Below are 20,772 nucleotides of genomic sequence, written 5' to 3'. Positions count from 1 at the left end.
AACTGGCATGAAAACGTAGGCAAGCTTTTTAACCTCTCTAAGCACAATTTCATCATCTGAGATGTAAGGGTGGAGAGGATGACCAAAGGTGGGAGTTGGGGTATGGGGGAGCTTCTCAAATGGAATCCCCACCTTTGAAGTTGTCACAAACCTGAAGAACACCCCTCCTCATATAAAGAAAAAAACTGGACTGTAGACACACTCCCCAGACACAACTCACACACACACACATGTGCAAAGTCTTGCAGAGGCACCATGTACACAAGGGTCAGTAGCTGGATGAGCAAACACCTTATTTTTATACTGCTCTGCCTCAGGCCCCCAAAATGGGCATTCCCCCCTCCATTTTATCTAACTGGTCTCCCAAACTCTGTTCCACCCACCCTTAAGGGCTCCCAGCTGTGGTGGGCACAGTGTAAGGTTACTGTGTTAGTTTCCTAGGGCTGCCTTAACAGAGTACCACAAACTGGGTGGCTTAAAAGAACAGAAATTTATTGTCCCAATTCTGGAGGCTAGAAATCTGAAACTAAGGTGTCAGAAGCCCCATCCTCTCTCTGAAGGCTCTAGGGAAGAATCCTTTCTTGTCTCTAGTTTCTGGTGGTTCCCAGAATTCTTAGTGTTCCTTGGCTTGCGGAAGCATAACTTCAATCTCTGCCTCCGTCTTCACATGGCTGTCTTCCCTCTGTGTCTGTATCTCTGTGTCGAAATTTCTCTCTTCTTATGAAGACACCAGTCATCAGATTAGAGCCCACCCTAATCCAGTACGAGTTAAAATCATTTTAACTTGACTGCATCTGTGAAGATCCTATTTCCAAATAAAATCACATTCACAGGTTCTGAGTAGACATGAATACTGGGGGCACACTATTCAACACAGGACATTCACCAACACACGCAGTTGGGAGGGAAAGCTGACCCCTCAGGAGCACATTACTGAGACCAAGGGAGAGGAACTGTCCTTCCTTATACCTTGCTAAGTGCTGCCACTGTGGCTGCAAGACCAAGAGTCGCAGAGGGGACCTGTGGTTGCTTCACTCCTAAATTACAAGGGCAGTCACATAGCTGAAGGTACAGCCCAGGGAATCAGAACGCTGGGTCCACAGACCAAATACCAGCTCACCTGCTAGCCTTTGACTGTGGACAAGATATTTTACCTCCCTAAACCTCAATTCCCTCATCTGTAAATTGGAACTGATGTTAGTTCTACCTCATAGAGATATTGTGGGGATGGATGAAGATACTGTCTTTAAAGCATTTGGCACGGTCTCTGACACCTAGGAAGTGATATTAAAAGAAAAGCTATGGTGATGATGATGATTTAATCTTTACTATAATCCTATGAAGTGGTTGAGGCATGTCAGGGTGTGCTCAATTTACAGGTGAGGCAACTGAGACCTAAGGAAGGTAAGCCACTCGCCCAAGCTCATGTCTAATTCAGTGTTGAAGCCACAGCCTCCTGGTCCTGTGCTTCTTCAACATCACAGCATCTCATGCTTTTCCAGAGACTGGTTTTCAAGAGCCAGCTGAAGGTGGGAAATTAGACTTGATGGGGTTGGGGAGGGGTGCGTTATATTCCTCATACGCTATTCCTGAGAGTTTGCAGCAACTCCTCAAGTCAGAGTTTTACCAGATGATGCATCTACCTTCCCTTTTAGGTCCCAAGCAGTACGGAGACAGACCGCCCAATCTCCCTGCGCTCCCTCCCACAGCCTGGCTCTCCTCCCATCCCTGAAGACCTCAGCAAAGCATCCACTTCTGTAAGCCTCCTGAATCTTAGGACTGGACCCACATCACATCTACGAACTACTCATCCGCCTTGCTCTGTCCCTTTGTCATGGGATTCCCCAGAGCTACCAGGATTTACTTCTCCGGGAAAAAGTCTTACACCCCAGGCTCCACTGACTAGACCACCCAGTGTCACAGCTGCCATCTTGTTTACAACGCACCAAGACACTCCACAGCAGTGAGAGGCCCGCGTACCCCCCCCAAAAAAAAAGATACCAAGGTAAAATTGTCCAATGTTTAGGCATGGCAGTACACGCGGAGAGTGGAGGGTGAAGGGGGCTGGTGGTGGAGCTGAAAAGTAATGTGGGAGAGAGAGACAGATGTGGAAGTCCACATGGAAGTGTCCTTTTCTCCAGTATTCCTGGACGGGTTCTAAGCAGGGGGGTAAAGTGATCATATTTGTATTTTAGAAAGACCACTTTGTTGAACCAAATGAACTTGAACTTTGTGCAGATGGTTTGGTGGTAAGGAAACCTAAGAGCTAGTAGCTCAGACAAAATAGGAGGAGGACCTGACCCTAGGCAGCAGCAATGGAGATGGGAAAGAAAAATAGATTCAAGAGATTTTAAAGAGGTAGAAGCTACAAGATTGATTGGATATGAGAAGTGAGGAGGAAACAGAGAAGCCCATTATGTTTTCAGTATAATCTGATGTGGGTGACTGTCTGCTTGGTGGCTAATTCAGCAGATTAGCAAGAGCAAGTTTGGGAAAAAGAAAATGAGCTCCCCGTTGGACATACTGAGTTTGAAGGGCCTCTTGTAGGAACCTGGAGCCATGGAGCTATGGATTGGAAATCAGCAGCATATCATAGTTACGCAGACAGCTCAGGGGTGTGCAGTAGTTCTGGAAGTACAGCAACACAGACAGGAAAGAGGAGACAGAGAAGGAACACTCAGAGAAATAGGAAAAGAACCTGGAAAAAAACAGAATCATGGAAACCAAGGCAGGAGAGGGTTTCAAGAGATCAGTAGTTTCTAATGTTGAGAAGGAGTCAAGTAAAATGGGAAACAAAGAAAGTCTAGGATTTGATAACTTGAAACCCAGCGGTGACTTTTACTTGAGCAGGTTCAGTGGAAGGTGGAGTGGAGGCCTAACTTCAGGGGGCTACAAGTGAACGAGAGGTGAAAGCTTAGAAAAACTGAGTGTCAGACTTCCCTGGTGGCGCAGTGGTTAAGAATCCACCTGCCAATGCAGGGGACACGGGTTCGAGCCCTGGTCCAGGAAGATCCCACATGCCGTGGAGCAACTAAGCCCATGGGCCACAACTACTGAGCCTGTGCTCTAGAGCCCACGAGCCACAGCTACTGAGCCCACGTGCCACAACTACTGAAGCCCGCGTACCTAGAGACCGTGCTTCGAAACAAGAGAAGCCACCACAATGAGAAGCCCGTGCACTGCAACAAAAGAGTAGCCACCTCTTGCCTCAACTAGAGAAAGCCTGCATGCAGCAACGAAGACCCAACACAGCCAAAAATAAGAAAGAAAGAAAGGAAGAAAGGAAGGAAGGAAGGAAGGAAGGAAGGAAGGAAGGAAGGAAGGAGGGAGGGAGGGAGGGAGGGAGGGAGGGAAGGAAGGAAGGAAGGAAGGAAGGAAGGAAGGAAGGAGGGAAGGAAGGAAGAAAGAAAGAATTAAAAAAAAAAAAAGACCGAGTGTCATCTGTTCTTTAAAAGAACTTGGCTGTGATGGGAGGGGGAGATTTGAATTTCCTTCAGAATGATAGACCAGGTTCCCTGAGCAAAATTTCTGCTAAAGAAACACCCAAAATGCTTGGCAAACTAGCAAGAAAGTGAAGAATACTCAAGTCAGAAACTAAGGAACAAAGAGAGGAAAGCAGAGAACCAAAGCTGGCTTTCACCGTGAGAGCATTTGTATACCAGGTGAACTTGAACTTTGGTGTTCTGAAGGTGAGCAGGATGCAGAGGACAGAAGAGAAAGTCCAGGACTGCCCAAGGTGTGGGAGTCTAATAAATCTTCCTCTGCTCAAATCTGAGACCCACAAGAGATAAGACAACACTCGGTCAAAGGATGAACTAGAAACAATTCACTCCTCCAGGAGGCTGCCAGGAAAATTGCCTGACTTGAACCTTGGTCCTGAGTGAGAAAAGGGGAACATCTTCCCTGAGAATTCTGAACTACAAGTTGGCCTGCATCATTTAATTTAATTCCAAATTAACCCTACCTGGGTGGTCTGAAAAACTATACACTATTTAGATTCAAGTGGGCCTGGGCTGGTAGTACCCCCTGGTAGTACCTGGAAGAAAGAAGAGCAAATAATCTCTAGAGGACCCACCTTAAACTCAGGCTACAAGGAATTCTCACAGACAAAATTCCAAGAAATATAATCTATGTAGTCAAAAATCCAAAAACAATTAAGTAGGGCTGAGAGAAAAATAACGGTCAACCTAGAATTATATACTCTTAGAAAATGTCTTTAAAAATATATATAAGTGGGCTTCCCTGGTGGCGCAGTGGTTGAGAGTCTGCCTGCCGATGCAGGGGACACGGGTTCATGCCCCGGTCCGGGAAGATCCCACATGCCGTGGAGCGGCTAGGCCCGTGAGCCATGGTTGCTGAGCCTGCACGTCCGGAGCCTGTGCTCTGCAACGGGAGAGGCCACAACAGTGAGAGGCCCGCGTACCACAAAAAAGAAAAAAAAAAAAAGTATATATATATATATATATAAGTTATGTATGAATTCATGCCTACTTTACTAATTGTCAGATATTCCCTATTAGAAGGGAAACAGACTACATAACTTCCAGGTTAAGAGAAGGAAAAAAATAGAATAAGAAAATATAAGCAATCCTGGGCTTCCCTGGAGGTGTAGTGGTTAAGAATCCATCTGCCAATGCAGGGGACATGGGTTCGAGCCCTGGTCCAGGAAGATCCCACATGCTGCGGAGCAACTAAGCCCATGCGCCACAACTACTGAGCCTGCACTCTAGAGCCCCTGAGCCACAACTACTGAGTCCCATGTGCCACAACTACTGAAGCCCGCGCACCTAGATCCTGTGCTCTGTAACAAGAGAAGCCACTGCAATGAGAAGCCCATGCACCGCAATGAAGAGTAGCCCCCACTTGCCACAGTGAGAGAAAGCCCGTGCGCAGCAACGAATACCCAACACAGCCAAAAATAAATAATAAATAAATAAATTCTTTAAAATAAATAAAGGTGGGAAGAAAGAAAATATAAGCAATCCAAAAGGAGGCAAGAAAGGGGAGAAAAAAAAGGATAGTATTAAGGTGAGATAAATAGAAAGCACAAAATAAGATGGTGAAAGTAAATTCAAATACATCTGTGATTACAATAAATATGCATGGGCTAAATAATCCAAATTAAAAATACAGATTTCTAGACTAGAGAAGAGAAAGAGAGAAAAGGGGATTTCCAGAGGACATACAAGGTCAAAGAAGTGTTTGCTGCATTTTGTTGCTTTAATAAGAAGGGAGAGATTGCAACTTAGACTGCAATAAAGGAGTCAGGAAGAGTTCAAAAATATGGAAGAAGAAGAAGTAAGTGATGGAGCGAGAAGCTGGAGGAGGAGGTGAAAGAAAGTTTATAGGCATGAGAGGGTCACCTGGATGTTCTCAGTCAAGTTTTGGGCATGGCCTGTTTTGGTACAACATGGTCAGGAGGCAGGATAGCATATGATGGAGGACATGCTTGAAGAGAGTAGGGAAAATTTGCAAAAGCCACTGTGGGGAATGGGATGGTGTCCAGGAACATAGGAAAGCAGAAGGTAATTGCCAGGGTGGCTCTGGGACCCAACCAGAGTTGCCGAACGTTAAGTTGAGGTCATAACAAGCCTCTTTGATGGTACAGTTTCCTCTAGAAATGCTCAGCATCCCAGAGTGGGAGCTGAAGAGGGGATGTTTGGAGGCTGAAGGGGTGGGGGAAGCGGTATAGGTCTGGTGGGAGAACAGGTGGGTCCGGGAGTTGAGGGAAGCAGAGGGAGGGCAGCTAAGGCAATGGAAGTAAAAGGAATGTGATGTGGCTGGTGGCTAAGGATGGGAGGATGGCTAGAGGCACTGTTATGGGCCTGAGAATCCCGAAGGCCCCAGTCAGTGTTAGGGACCTGACAGAGTCAGCGGCTGCTGTCTGTGCTCAGGGGCCCCATGGGATGGTGCTGAGCTCTGCTGTTCTTGAAAAAAACCCTCCCCAGGCTTTTCCCCCTCACTTTCTGCTCCAGAGGCCATGGCATGATTGTAGATTACTATAACCCCCACACTGACCTCGTTCCACCCCAGTGCCTCCTTGGTAAACAGGCCCAGTGCCCTCAGCCTTGATGATTCATACTTTAGTTCTATCCGGACATGCCCAGAGGCCAAGCAGGATGGCTCTCCTGGTCATTCTCCTTTTGCTGTGGACCTCTGAGCTTTTGCCTATCTGTACCCCCCTCTTCTCCATGCCCCTAATGAAGCCCCCATCCAGAACCTCATACCATACACCTCTGATATTGCTAGCACTGTAACCTCCCCAACCTCCTGGTCACCCTTCCTGCAGTTACCAGGTACGCCATAGCAAACCCGTGTTCCCTCTCATTTTGTCATCTGCCTTCCTGAGGACATATGAGCTCCCTATTGCCCATGACACCACACCATTCTAAATCCGCAGGGGATTTTTAGAGATAATTTAGTCTGACCTCATTGTTTTACAGATGGAAAAACTGAGGTCCAGAGAAGATAAATGACTTTTCCAGGGCAAAACCAAAACTGGTAGTCAAGACCTCTACATGACAAGCCCTTAATATCCATCCAGACTTACTTCCCCTACACATAAAAACAGCATACAGAGACTGACCATGTACTCTCCTAAGAGCGCTTTGTGGATTATTTATTTAATCTTCACGACAACGCCGTGGGAGCAGTACTACTGTCCACCCGATTGTAGAGATGGAGAACTGAGGTACAGAGAGATCAGATAATTTGCCCAAGATCACCCAGCTAATCCCAGTTCTGACAGCTCCTCCGTCATCCTGGCTCCTCTCTCTCTCTCTCTCAATCCCTCCCCCTTTTACACACTTATACACTTGCAAGCACACCTGCCAAGTCCTCAGTCATAGTCTTCCCCCTGCTTGGACAACCCCTGCTCCCTTTTTTTCCACGTGGATTACAAGGGGGTATTGCTGTCACCTGCCTACACCCCCTTCTCCTAGATGAATACATGGTCTGCCCTCTGGCCACAGATGATTGCACCAGCGTTGGGCATCTGAACCAAGGGAAAGTAGTAAATAGACTGGCTGAGGTATTCAGCTTCTCTTTCATGAGCATTTGAACTAAGGAGGCGTAGAAACTGTGTTACTTAGATGGTGGCAGGAACTACAGAGTAGTAACTGGAAGCCGTGTGGTATCAGGATGAGCTAGGAGAAGAGAATGGAATGGAGTCAAGGCAGGGAGAAGGCCGGGGGTGGTCACCAAGGTGTGCCTGTGCACACGCACCCTCCAGCCTCAGCCCCTCTAACAGTCAAATTGTCCTCCACACATACCCAGTCCAGTGTCTTCAAGACCCCATGAGATCTGGCCATATTTTCCCGTTACCAGTTTCTCTGAGACTCCCATGTACCTTTCCAGGAAATCCTCTTTTTTCACTTCTACTGGTTTGAGTGTGTTAATCCTTGTAGCCTAGGGTTCCTGGCTAGAACCCCAGGTCAAGGAATTCTGAACCCATCGTTCAGAACGAGCTCAGAGCCTGACTGCTGTAGGAAGCCTTCCCCCTTCCTGGGTGTGTAGCCTCTGCTTCCTCAGACAGATCATTAACGCTACCACTTCCATTTCCCTCCCAATGTTCAGGAAATACTAACATTGGGGCACCCAGTTCTAATTTTGCCATTTGAAGCTGGACTATCTTTACTGTTACCATTTTCTGTTCTAGAAAAATCCATGGACCCAGGCATCATTTATTGATCCTGGAACATGTTTTGAGTGTCTTTGTGCCAGGCACCGGGCTAGGCCCTGGGAATGATTCAGATGAAGTTCTTAGTTCTTTGCCCTACAGGAGTTCACAGGCCAGGAGGGAAGTCTATACTCCCCTTGCCAAACTGGTCACACCAACACGGCCTCCGGTTTCATGATCCCAGACACACACACACACACACCAGACGTGACTATGAATGCTGTCACATTGTCACACACACACTCAGACACGGGCTCTATCTTGTCTTCTCCTCCCGGTTCCTTCATCGCCTTCCTTGTGCCATGTGCCCACCCATCTGGGGCCTGAGCTCACACTCACACTGCTGTCCGCTCAGGAAGATGCCCTGGAGTTCCTGCTCCACTCACTTTTCGATCATTCTGTGGTACGGGAATTGACACCATAGTCTGAGTGTGCGTGTGCCTTCATGCTATTTTAAGACCCCAGCACTTTGCAAAAACCTGGTGGAGAATACTGCCAAAGCCAGAGGGTGGGGGAGGGGAGGCCAAGCAACCTGAGCCCAGGCGGCCGGGCCTCTGCGAACCCGGTTAGCGGAGCCAGCTGCAGACTTCGCTGTGAACTGCTGCTTGCCCGGCCCGGCCTGACCTGGCCCTCTAACATCTCTCTGCCACGTCCAGCCCTCATCCCTCCCCAGGAGTTGTTTTGGAGTTTGCACACCATGCAGCATGTAAAATTGTTTGTGTTTCTGGAAACGCACGCGCACGCAGAGAAGTCTTGAAATTCTTCTTGGAACGGTTCCAGGGATTTATTTATGAAATTCCCAAGGGGTGGGAGAAACAGAAGTCTGGACTTTGCAGACTGAGTGCTGTGCCGTCATCTCATCAACATAAACAGCAGCTCTGGTGTGCACTTACTAAACACCCACCGCGAGCCTGGGCCGGGCTGGAGGGGTGGGGGCAGGGGAGCATGCACAGGTGCTCTGTCCCCAAGGCAGCAGGGGTGCCCTCCCTGCCATCCCACAAGAGGGAAAAACAAACACGATATTGACATATTTTGCCCATGGTCCCTCCTGCCTGTGCTCTCTCTTCTACCAGCCTCCACTTCCTCACTCTCTGGCTCTCTTTCTCCTGGCGTCTGCAGCCTCTCTCCCCCTGCCCACGCCACTGCGGAGTCCATACTGTCCTGTGGATGGATGTCTCCGTCCTCTGAAGAAAGGCTTCGTGGCTAGTTTCTCCACGAGTGAGAAGCTGAGAGCCGGCTGTCCTGTGCTGCCATCCCCGGATCGGATCGTTCTGCTCCGATCCCTGGCAGTTTGGCAGGGAACAGAAACGGGGTTGAGGCGCAGGCATGGCAGGGTCTGCCAGCTGCTGGAGAAAACTGAGGTGTCCAGGCCTCTGAGGATGGTTTCTAAGTTGTCCCCCAGGACGTGCTGTGGGAGCTTCAGAGGGGAACTGAGTGGAGGCGGATAGTCAAGCTAATGGAGTTGGGGAGAGAGCCTTAATTCTGCTCCCAGTGGAAAAGCGTGTAGAAGCTTCCTGCTGCAAGGCACGCTTCAGCAGGTCTTCTAGCCCCAGTCAAACCTTCTGATGACTGAAGCCCCAATCAATGTTATAACTGCAACCTCATGAAAAACCCTGGGCCAGAACCACCAGTAAGCCACTCCCAAATTCTAGAACCACAGAAGTTGTTATGTGAGATAATAAGTGCTTATTATTGTTGAAAGCTGCCAAAGTGTGGAGTAATTTGTTGCATAGCAACAATACATGACTTCCAGGCTTGCATGATATATCCCCTTCTTTGGCCATTAGACCCCATCGCCTACAACCCTCTCCCTTGTTCATTCAGCTCCAGCCAAAATTTACCTAGTTGGCTTTACCAAGTGTTCTTTTTTTTAAACATCTTTATTGGGGTATAATTGCTTTACAATGGTGTGTTAGTTTCTGCTGTATAACAAAGTGAATCAGTTATATGTATACATATACCCTCATGTCCCCTCCGTCTTGCGCCTCCCTCCCACCCTCGCATCCCACCCTTCTAGGTGGTCACCAAGACTGATCTCCCTGTGTTATGCAGCTGTTTCCCACTAGCTATCTATTTTATATTTGGGAGTGTATATATGTCAATGCTACTCTTTCACTTCGTCCCAGCTTACCCTTCCCCCTCCCCGTGTCCTCAAGTCCATTCTCTACGGCTGTGTCTTTATTCCTGTCCTGCCCCTAGGTTCATCAGAACCAGTTTTTAATTTTAGATTCCATATATATGCGTTAGAATACAGTATTTGTTTTTCTCTTTCTGACTTACTTCACTCTGTATGACAGTCTCTAGGTCCATCCACCTCACTACAAATAACTCAATTTCGTTTCTTTTTATGGCTGAGGAATATTCCATTGTATATATGTGCCACATCTTCTTTATCCATTCATCTGTCGATGGACACTTAGGTTGCTTCCATGTCCTGGCTATTGTAAATAGTGCTGCAATGAACATTGTGGTACATGACTCTTTTTGAATTATGGTTTTCTCAGGGTATATACCCAGTAAAGGGATTGCTGGGTCATATGGTAGTTCTATTTTTAGTTTTCTAAGGAACCTCCATACTGTTCTCCATAGTGTCTGTATCAATTTACATTCCCACCAACAGTGCAAGAGGGTTCCCTTTTCTCCACACCCTCTCCAGCATTTATTGTTTGTAGATTTTTTGATGATGGCCATTCTGACAGGTGTGAGGTGATATCTCATTGTAGTTTTGATTTGCATTTCTCTAATGATTAGTGATGTTAAGCATCCTTTCATGTGTTTGTTGGCAGTCTATATATCTTCTTTGGAGAAATGTCTATTTAGGTCTTCTGCCCATTTGTGGATTGGGTTGTTTGCTTTTTTGATATTGAGCTGCATGAGCTGCTTGTATATTTGGGAGATTAATTCTTTGTCAGTTGCTCCGTTTGCAAATATTTTCTCCCATTTTGAGGGTTGTCTTTTCGTCTTGTTTATGGTTTCCTACCAAGTGTTCTTTAAAATCACTTATAAGCCTGAGGTTTTAGAATACAGATCCTAGAAAATAAACTAAGAAACGAAATCATCTATGATTAAGAAATAGACTCACAGATGCAGAAAACAAACTTACGGTATAGTTTGTTTGTATGATATATACACAAACACTGTATAGTGCAGGGAACTATATTCAAGATCTTGTAATAACTTATAATGGAAAAGAATCTGAAAAAGAATATATATAATTGAGTCACTTTGCTGTATACCTGAAACATTGTAAATCAACTATACTTCAATGAAAAAAATTTTTTTAATCAAAAAAAAAAAAAAAAAGACAGTCTTCAGGTCTCTGCCCCTTATCTATCCCACCATCTGAGAGGAACTTGGAAGAACTTGAGGTTCTGTTGCCGCCCTTGCGAATATCGTGGCTTTACTTCAAGACCTTAAAGGTAAGCTCCCAGGTGAAAATATGGAATGGTCTGGTAGAGCTGAGACAGAAGGCCACAGAAGGCCACTGCACTTACCGCAGGGGTTGTAGGACTTTTAAAAACAAAAGTCACCACCCAGAAAATAATCAAATCAGGGGACAAGTAATTAAGTATGTTAAGTAAAAAAGGGACACTGGAAGAATAATAGGGACAATGTCCTTCCGACAGAACCTCCCCTTCCCTAAGCAGCCCAGCTCTGAAGTTCAGGCTCCCCACTCTCTTTAGGAAAAAATCCCCCAATGTCCCAGTGGCCTCACAGACTTCCGGAAGTTTCTCCCTCCATTGGGAAGCCCCAGCCTGGTTACTCAGCATGAGCTGGGGTGTGGAGACGTGCCTTCTAGCAGCCTTTCCCAGCTGAGGCAAGCAGGTGTGGGCAAGTTTACTCCTGGGAAGTCTGTTGTGAGTGGGCTGGGAGTAGGACAGGTCCATCAGCCTGCCAGGGCCTGTGTGCATGCGTGTGAGTGTGTGTGTGTGTGTGTGTGTGTGTGTGTGTGTGTGGGCACAGTGCTAAAGGCACAGAAACACACACCCCCCACACCTCTAAAGCTATACTAAGCAACCACGACCTGCCTCTTCAGGCTTATGGGCAAATGTACCCAGGTGAAGATGTGAAGGACCGGATGGATTTCCTTAGTGAGAAGGGCCATGGGCTCTGGGCTCAGACAGATCAGAGTTCATATCCCAGCTCTGTTACTTACTAGCTGTGTGATTTGGGGCCCATCACTTAACCTCTCTGACCTTTGGTTTCCTCATCTGTAATATGGGAATAATGACTTTTATCTTGCAAAAATTTTGTGAGGATAGAATGAAGCTGTCCTTTATCACTTGCCAAAGGCTGTAGACAGGAGAGTTATGACTTCCAATAGGTCCATGATGCAGGCACTGAAGTCGGAATGCCAGTTTTTAACCTTACCATGCTGGTCTCCTCACCTGTAAAATAGGTAAAAGAATGGTCCTTCCCCATAGGTTTGTCCTGAGGATCAGACAAGTCAATACATATATAGCAGCACATTTAACAGTGTCCGGCCACAGGAAGTGTTCCAAACATGTCAGATATTGTTCTATAGACTGCCTAGCACTGAGCCTGAGCTCACACCGCTGTGGTCTTTGTCTCAGGACCCAGCCCCGTCACAGAGCCACTGTCCCAGCTCGCCTTGCCTGTGGCTTCTAACCAGTTTTTCTTACAGCAAAATCTGGTTTTTCCTCAAGCTGGTCCTTCCCAGGCGTGCTGTTGTCATGGGAACCTTCAGGGGCCGCCTGGGTTTGGGGGAGGAAAGGGTTGTGGATGAAAGCTGAAGAATCCCACCGCTGCTGTTGCAGCCACTACAACAGTAGGCTGGCCACCATTCTAGCCCCCAGAAGAGATCCCGACAGTGCCAGAGGGAAGGGTTTATGGGCGCTTACTCCTGCCCTGCCCCAGCGCTGGTCAGGTGGGTGAAATCCCGTGATCCAACACTCTCCACCATCATGTCTCCATCCTACTGTCAGAAGAGGATCCTGATACTAAATACCACTGTTTCTTTCTGGGGCTGAACAAATACACAGCTTAGAATAGGGATTTGTAATTGATATATTACTACTTCACCTTCAAGACACACTATAGGACTCCAGAGTGGGTACAATTAGCCTCACTTTACAGGTGGAGAAACTGAGGCCTCAGAACACCTAAGTGACTTGCCTGAGTCATTTAGCCAGTAAAATGTGGAACCAGTCCCTGGAACCCAAGCCTTTTGATCTTTGCCATTGCCCCGAAATGCCTGGGACTGGAGGGGAGTTTGCCCTGGAGGGTGCAGGGAAGGGAGGGAGGAGGGCCAGGAGCCAGTCCCCATAACCCAGTGTACACCACCTGCCTCTCCTCTGGGAGGTGATTCTGAGCGGACGAAACCACTCTCCTCTCCTCCCCCACTAGAATTCCACTCGGAAATTAAGGCAGCCTTTTTTTTTTTTGAGTCCTGAAGAATTTCTAAACTTGGACTTCAGAACTCCACTCCTAGGAATTATCCCAAGCATATCCATATACTTCCTGACCCTACAATTGCAGCTGTAGGAATTCATCCTAAAGAAATATTGTAATCGGACACTTGCATAAAGATTTGAAAATCGGGAATGTCATCACAGCTTCAGCTGAAATAGTGAAATATTGGTAACAAATGAATATTCAAAAAGAGAGAATCGTTCTTGTAAGGTACATCTATACACATGGTTATAGAAACTTTAATGAGGTAACAAGATGTTTATGACATACAGTTAAAAGGGGAAAGGCAGGTTATAAAATATGTACTAAAATACAGTATATTCTAATATTTATGTTTTAATTATCATAAAAAAGAGCTGGAAGGATATTTAGCAAAATGTTTACAAGAGTTATCTCTAGGCAGTGAAATTACAAATATTTTCCTCTTGACTATATTATCAACATTTTCAAAGATGACTATATATTAATTTTACTTTTGTAACTAAAACAATCAATGGAGGTATAACGTAAGTAAGACACAAGGATGTACTGTAAAGCACAGAGAATAAAAGCAATATTTTATAATAACTTTAAATGGAGGATAATCTATAAAAATATCAAATCACTATGTAGTGCACTGGAAATTAATATAACATTGTAAATCAACTATACTTCAACTAAGAAAAGTAAACTGATTTAAAATAGACTTATCCACAAAGATACACGATGCAGCATGATTTGCAATAGAAAAAAACAGAAAAGCTATGTATATGGATATATATATATGGAATGACTTAATAAATTACATAATACACTGTTATTAAATATTATGAAATCATTAACATGATGATGAATTCTGTATAGAAATATTAAATTGTTTATTATATAAAAGAAAAATACTGGACACAAAATACCCTGTGCCCCGTGATCGTAAGTATGTAAAGTATGTATGCAAATATTTGCTTCAATTTGGTAGGGCGAGATTATGCATAATTTTTTTTCTTTCGTTCAAATTTACCAAAATACGATACCTAGCCTTTTCAATAAAAAAAAAATACTCATGGGATGATACAGTGCCCTGAACCTTATTTCTGAAACTATTCTAGAGAAATAGGTGCAGAGAGTTCTGCCATCCCTTCCTCAGTCATTCATCCTTTGCATGTAAAAATAATAACATTATTGTAATTATTTCTTGATTACCTACTGTATGTATACATACCTCATTTCTAACTTTCACAATAACTCTGTAAGACAGTAGATTACTTAAGACTGTGTCGATTCTAAGTAATAGAAATCCAGTCTAGCTATTTAAGAAAAAACAAATTTTTTTCTTCTTTAGTTTCTCCCAGACTCAGTGCAGCTGGTCTCAGGCAGTGCCTGGAAGCAGGATGTCAAATGGACAAGACTCTTTCTCCATTTCCACCCTTTTCCTCCCTGGGCCTCTGCTTCATCTGTGCCTCTGCTTCCCTCTTCTCTGATGCAGACCAGCATTCTCTGCATCCCATCCACAAGGAACATGTGGCCCCTGACAGTCCTCAGGTCTATGCTCAGCATAGCTGCACAGGAAAGATTCTGGTGTGACGCTCTCTGGGTCACAACTCCTCATTCAGGAGGTAGGGACTGATGGTTCAGCTTGGGTCAAGTGTCAACCTCTGGCCCAAATATCTGTGGGGAGTGGGCTTGCTCATGTTGTACAAACACGGCTATCAGGGACCACCACTGTTCCTATAGAAATAGGGAAGAAGGGGTGATTTCCAGAAAAAGTGTGTGAGCGTGGAGAGGTGGAGGTGGGTCAGGTAGCTGGAAAGAAAAATCTATATATGCTAGACGAAGCAGGTATTACTATTCCTCTTTCTACAGATGAGGACACAGAGGCTCAGAGAGGTTAGTCTACAGGCTCAACATCATATGCAGAGCTTGAAAACAGCAGAGCTGGAATCCAAACCCAGGTCTGCCTCTCTCCGAAGTCCACTTCATCACACCACTACACGTATTTACTGATGAATGCAAGTAGTCAGACCAAGAATGTCCTAGACACCAAGAATGTCCTAGTGTGGCTGGAACGTGAAGATGGAGGAGGGCTGTGGAAAGAGATGTGGTCAGAGCTGTGGGCTAGGTCAGATCGAGCAATAGGGGCCTCTGTTAATAAGGAGTTTAGACTTTAACCTGAGGGCAGTGACGTTCAGAGGAGAGCATCATGGAGTGTCCATTTGTATTTTAGAGGAACTTCTCCAGGCTTCAGTGTAAAGGATGAGATGGCGGGGCTAGATGGATGCAGGAGAGCAGGGAGACATTCCACTGACCTAGAGGAGGGATGCTGGTAGCTGAGACCAGGACGGGGACAGAAGCAGGTGGATGGAGTTGGAAAGATAACTGGGAGGTAGAATGGACAAGAATTTGTGTTTCATTGATGGGGGCGGGGTTGGTGTTTGGGAGAAGGTGGTCATGAACAGATCTCCTGTGTTTTCTTGGATAGTAATACCGTTCTCTGAACATCAGGGGCAGAGCAGGTTTGGGGTGACAAATAACGAGTTCTGTTTTGGACATGATGCATTTGAGATGTCTGGGAGACATCCAAGGAGCTGTTCGGAAACAGCTGAGTCTTGAGGTCTAGAGGTCAGGGTGGAGGTGGGGGCTGGAGACACAGACTTGAAAGGCGTCATCAATGAGCCTTAAAGCCAAGGTGTGATGAGCTTATGCAGTAGGCTTGTGCAGATGGCGAAGAGGACCTCGGACTGAAAGCCAGGAACACCAGCATTTACAGGAGAGGTAAAGAGAGGCCTTCAAAGACATCTGAAAAGGAGCCGCCAGAGAAGCTGGAGAGAGACCGGCAGCGTGTGGCAGGAAAGCCCAGAGGCGGGAGTGGTCAGTGGTCAAATGTCGCTGAGAGGTCGAGTTAAAAAAGGAAGGACTGATAAGGGTGAACCGGATTTCGCAACAAGGAGGCCAGGGGTAACCTCCAGGAGATCAGTTTCCATGGTAGAGCCAGAAGGTGGTGGACTGAGGAGTGAGTGGGAGGTGCGGAAGCAGAGACTTCATCAATAAATATGACCATGAAGGGAAGGGGAGAGGGATTGGGGTGGTTGGAAGGGGGGTGGTTTGCAGCAAGTTTACACCCTGGTGGGAAGGACTTCATAGAGAAGGTCAAGTCGAGGATTCATTTCGAAAAGTGAAGGGCCATTAAGAGTGAGGACCTGGGCTTCCCTGGTGGCGCAGTGGTTGAGGGTCCGCCTGCCGATGTAGGGGACGCGGGTTCGTGCCCCGGTCCGGGAAGATCCCACATGTCGCAGAGCGGCTGGGCCTGTGCTCCATAAGGGGAGAGGCCACAACAGTAAGAGGCCCGCATACCGCAAAAACAAACAAACAAACAAAAAAAAAAGAGTGAGGACCTGAGAGGGGGACCTGAGGAGGGAGAGGTACGGGTGCAGTGAGTTCATGGGTTTGGTGTCTGCAGTTGCAAGACATCCTGGGGCTTACCATTTTCTATGCAGGAAAAGGCAAAATCAGCGGAGATCTGAGAGTCGCAAGCCTCTCATTTACACAACTGTGATAAATCCGTTTTTGTGTTTTTACCTCAATACTATGGGATCAAATTTGAAAAAAACATTCAAATTTTTATTGAAATACAGTAAAAGTGCAGATCCAGTAGAATTGTGGAAAGGCTAGTTTGAATGAGTGAGTATTGGTTAAAAAATAATAATTTTATTCATTTCAGGTACATACAGTAACACAAAATATTACCTAGTGGTTGGGAAAGAATCATTTGTAATTAGCATAGAAATTGTTTGGAATGTAAATTAGTTTTTCTGAAGTACTTGACTATGCTTAAAAACAGTACTTTAGTATTTTAAGAATTTCCCTTGTGGGGTGAAACCACTTTATATCTATTTTAAGACCTTGTTAAGTCTGCTTAAATGTAGTTAATTTTTTTTTTTTTTCTGTAAAAGATACTGGCTACATCAGAAAACAGTTTCTGGCAAAGGTAAGATTGTGCAACTGTGCACCGCATGGTACTTTCCAAAGGCCATTTCCACCAGACAGCAGATCTGATTGCCGGAGATTGTTACTAAGGAAACGGTGGGCGTGAATATAAATTTCATTTCACAAAAGACCCAACCAAAGTATTGATCCGAAAGGAGCAGCCAGTAAGTACAGGATGAGGAGTCTTCTTCTAATGGAAATAAATACACATATATATATATTCATACATGTGTACCTATACGTATAGGTGCATATACACATATATCTGCAATCATAAACTTTCACCTTGCCCTGCACATCTCTCTTTTTTAGCTGCCGCCCAGATGAGGAGGCCGGGGAGATTAGAGAGCCAGAGGCTAGGGAGAGGGATTGCTTTTCTTTCCCCTGATTTGAGAGAGGGACAAAGCAAGAGTTTTTTATTTGTTGGTTGGTTTGTTTTTTTTTTTTTTTTGGGTGGCACCGCTCGGCATGCGCCACCTTAGTTCCCTGACCAGGGATCGAACCCATGTCCCCTGCAGTTGAAGCGCCGAGTCCTAACCACTGGACCACCAGGGAATTCCCAGCAAGAGGAACTGACACAAAGCCAGCTTGTAGCTCTGCAGAACCGAAGCCATGAGCACTACTGGTGAAAAGAGTGCACTTTCATTGGTATTATTATTATTTATTGAACAACAGTTCTGGCCAGGCCCCTTGTCCAACATGATCACGATTCCTCACATTATTCCCATTTCAAGATGAAGAGGCCGAGTATTCTGTGCTGTTTCATGCCCAGGATCGCAAGCTTCTGAGCGGCTGAGTCAGGACTCAGACTCTGTGGTTGTGTTGCCTTTTCCCCCTGTACTTATGGGCCTCAGGTTAATCACGCGGTAGCTCGTCATCATCACGGGCCTGTGCAAGGCGGCAAGGCCTCTCTCAGACTGTATTTTCCACCTCTTTCTCCAATCCCCTTTTCAATCTCCATCCACCTTGCTCCCCTCGCTGCACAAGCATTCTAGCCAGCTTGTGTCCTTAAGTACAGGGGTATCCTTGTTAAGAATGCAGTGTTGTTTTGAATATGTATGAATTCTATTCTTATTGTGTGTGTGTGTGTGTGTGTGTGTGTGTGTGTGTTAAGAACACTTGACATAAGGTCTCCCCCTTAGCATATTTTTAAGCATACAATACAGTGTTATTAACTAGAGACTCTTTGCTATACAGTAGATCTCTAAGCCTTGTTCCTCTTGCATAAATTAAACTTTGTACCCTTTGACTACTTCCACCGCATTTCCACCTCACCCCAGCCCTGAGAACCACCATTCTACTTCTTTCTTCTATGAGTCTATTTTAGATTCCTCATCTAAGTGGTATCCTGTAGTATTGGTCCTTCTGTGTCTGGCTTATTTCACTTAGCGTGATGTTCTCCATGTTCATCTACGTTGTCGCACACAGCAGGATTTCCTTCTTTTTATGTTTAAATGTTTATTTATTTATTTATTTTTGCCACGCGACATGCGGGATCTTAGTTCCCTGACCAGGGATCGAACCAGCGCCCCCTGCACTGGAAGCATGGAGTCTTAACCACTGAACCACCAGGGAAGTCCCAAGATTTCCTACTTTTTAAATAGTCATATTAAAATTAATTAATGGCTGGATAATATTCCTTTGTATATACTATATCATTTTCTTTGTCCATTTGTCTGTCGATGGACATTATCTTGTTTCATGTCTCGGCTATTGTGAGTAATGCTGCAATGAACACAGAAGTGCAGAGGTCTTTTTAGGATCCTGATTTCAATTCCTTTGGATGTATACCCAGAAGTAAGATTGCTGCATCATAGGATAGTTCTATTATGCATTCCAAATTTATGTAAAAGACACTGTGCCCGCCTTCTCTTTCTGCCAATCAGTTCTATATTTTAAAGATCTATCCACGTTGCTGTATGTATATCTGGTTCCTTGCTTCTGATGGATGACATAATGCTCTGAAGTATTCATCCACAACATTTTACTTATCTGTTCCCCCAGTGACGGACACCAAGGTTGGCTCCAGCTCCCTGCTACCACAAGCACCGTCCTCATGCATGTCCCCCTGGGGACTTGTATGAGAATTTCTCTGAGATGTGACCCAGAAATGGTATCATGAGGTCAAATGGCATAGGCACACCCATTCTCACTAAGCAATGCTACAAAGGCTACACCAGTTTCTCCTTTACAAGAACTGAACAAGAGTTCCTATTTCCCCACCTCCTTGCTAATACTTGGCACTACTCACTTTTCTAATTTTACCATCTTGATAGATATTAGTTTTATGTCATTTGAATATGCATTTCTCTGACCCCTAGTGAGTTTTAGCATTCCTTTTTATACTTGTTAGTCATTTGGGTTTCCTTTTTTGTGAATGAACTCTTCATGTATTTTGCCCATTTTTTTATGGAGTCTTGTTGATTTGAAGGAGTTTCTCATATATTGTAGATAGTAATGCTTAACAGTAGTAATTAAGTAATGCTTAATATCTTGTAGATATTAATATCTTGTAGATATTAATGCTTAACAGTCTTTTAGGGATTGTAAATATCTCTTTTGGTCTACCATTTATCTATTAACTTTATTAATTCATTAATGTTAAATTTATGGTGTATCTTTGAAGAGTATACTGATATCATCATATCCATATAGTTGTTCGTTTTGTAGTTTGTGTTTTAAGAGTCTTGTTTAAATCCTTCTTCATACCTAGGTCACAAGGATGTTCTCTTACATTTTCTTTTTTTCTTAAATTTATTTATTTATTTATTTTTGGCTGCGCTGGGTCTTTGTTGCTGCGCACGGTCTTTCTCTAGCTGCGGCGAGCAGGGGCTACTCTTCGTTGCGGTGCGTGGGCTTCTCATTGCAGTGTCCTCTCTTGTTGCAGTTGCAGAGCATGGGCTATAGATGCGCAGGCTTCAGTACTTGTGGCGTATGGGCTTAGTTGCTCCGCTGCATGTGGGATCTTCCCGGACCGGGGCTCGAACCCGTTTCCCCTGCTTTGGCAGGCGGATTCTTAACCACTGAGCCACCAGGGAAGCCCTACATTTTCTTTTATTACCCTTACAGTTTTGCCTTTCACATTTTGGTCCTTAATCCATTTGGAGTCCATCTTCGTATATGAGGTCATGTAGAGACCTAACCATTTTTCCTCAAAAATGGTTTGAGGAAACCAACACTATCTGAACAACCTAGCCTTTCTTCACTAATATTTAAACAGTTTTATTGAGCTATAATCCATATACCATACAATTCACCCATTTAAAGTGGCTTTTAGCATGTTCACAGACTTGTACAACAATTATCACAATTAATTTAGAACATTTTCATCACTCCCCCTGGAGAAAACCCACTATACGCGTTAGCCATCATCTTCACTAATTTTTGATGACACCTTTATCACATATCAGTTCTCAGGTCTATATGGATCTGTTCCTGAGCCCTTAATATGTTCTACTTGTCCATTTGTCTATGTGTCCACTTGTCTAGTACTATCCTATTACTATGGTTTGTCTTATGTCTTATTATCTGCTATGGCAGGTCTCCCCTTGTCACACTTTTTTGAAATTGGCTTAGCCAAATTCACATAATGACCTAGCACTTCCACTTTTGAGAATTTATCCTGTGGATATACTTGAATGAAGCCAAATGATATACATACATATTTAGTCATTGCACCATTATTTGCTATAGCCAAAAAC

This window comes from Grampus griseus (assembly GCF_964374135.1).
Source record: "Grampus griseus genome assembly, chromosome: 11".
Lineage (NCBI taxonomy): Eukaryota > Metazoa > Chordata > Mammalia > Artiodactyla > Delphinidae > Grampus > Grampus griseus.
Note: the sequence above shows the minus strand (reverse complement) of the source record.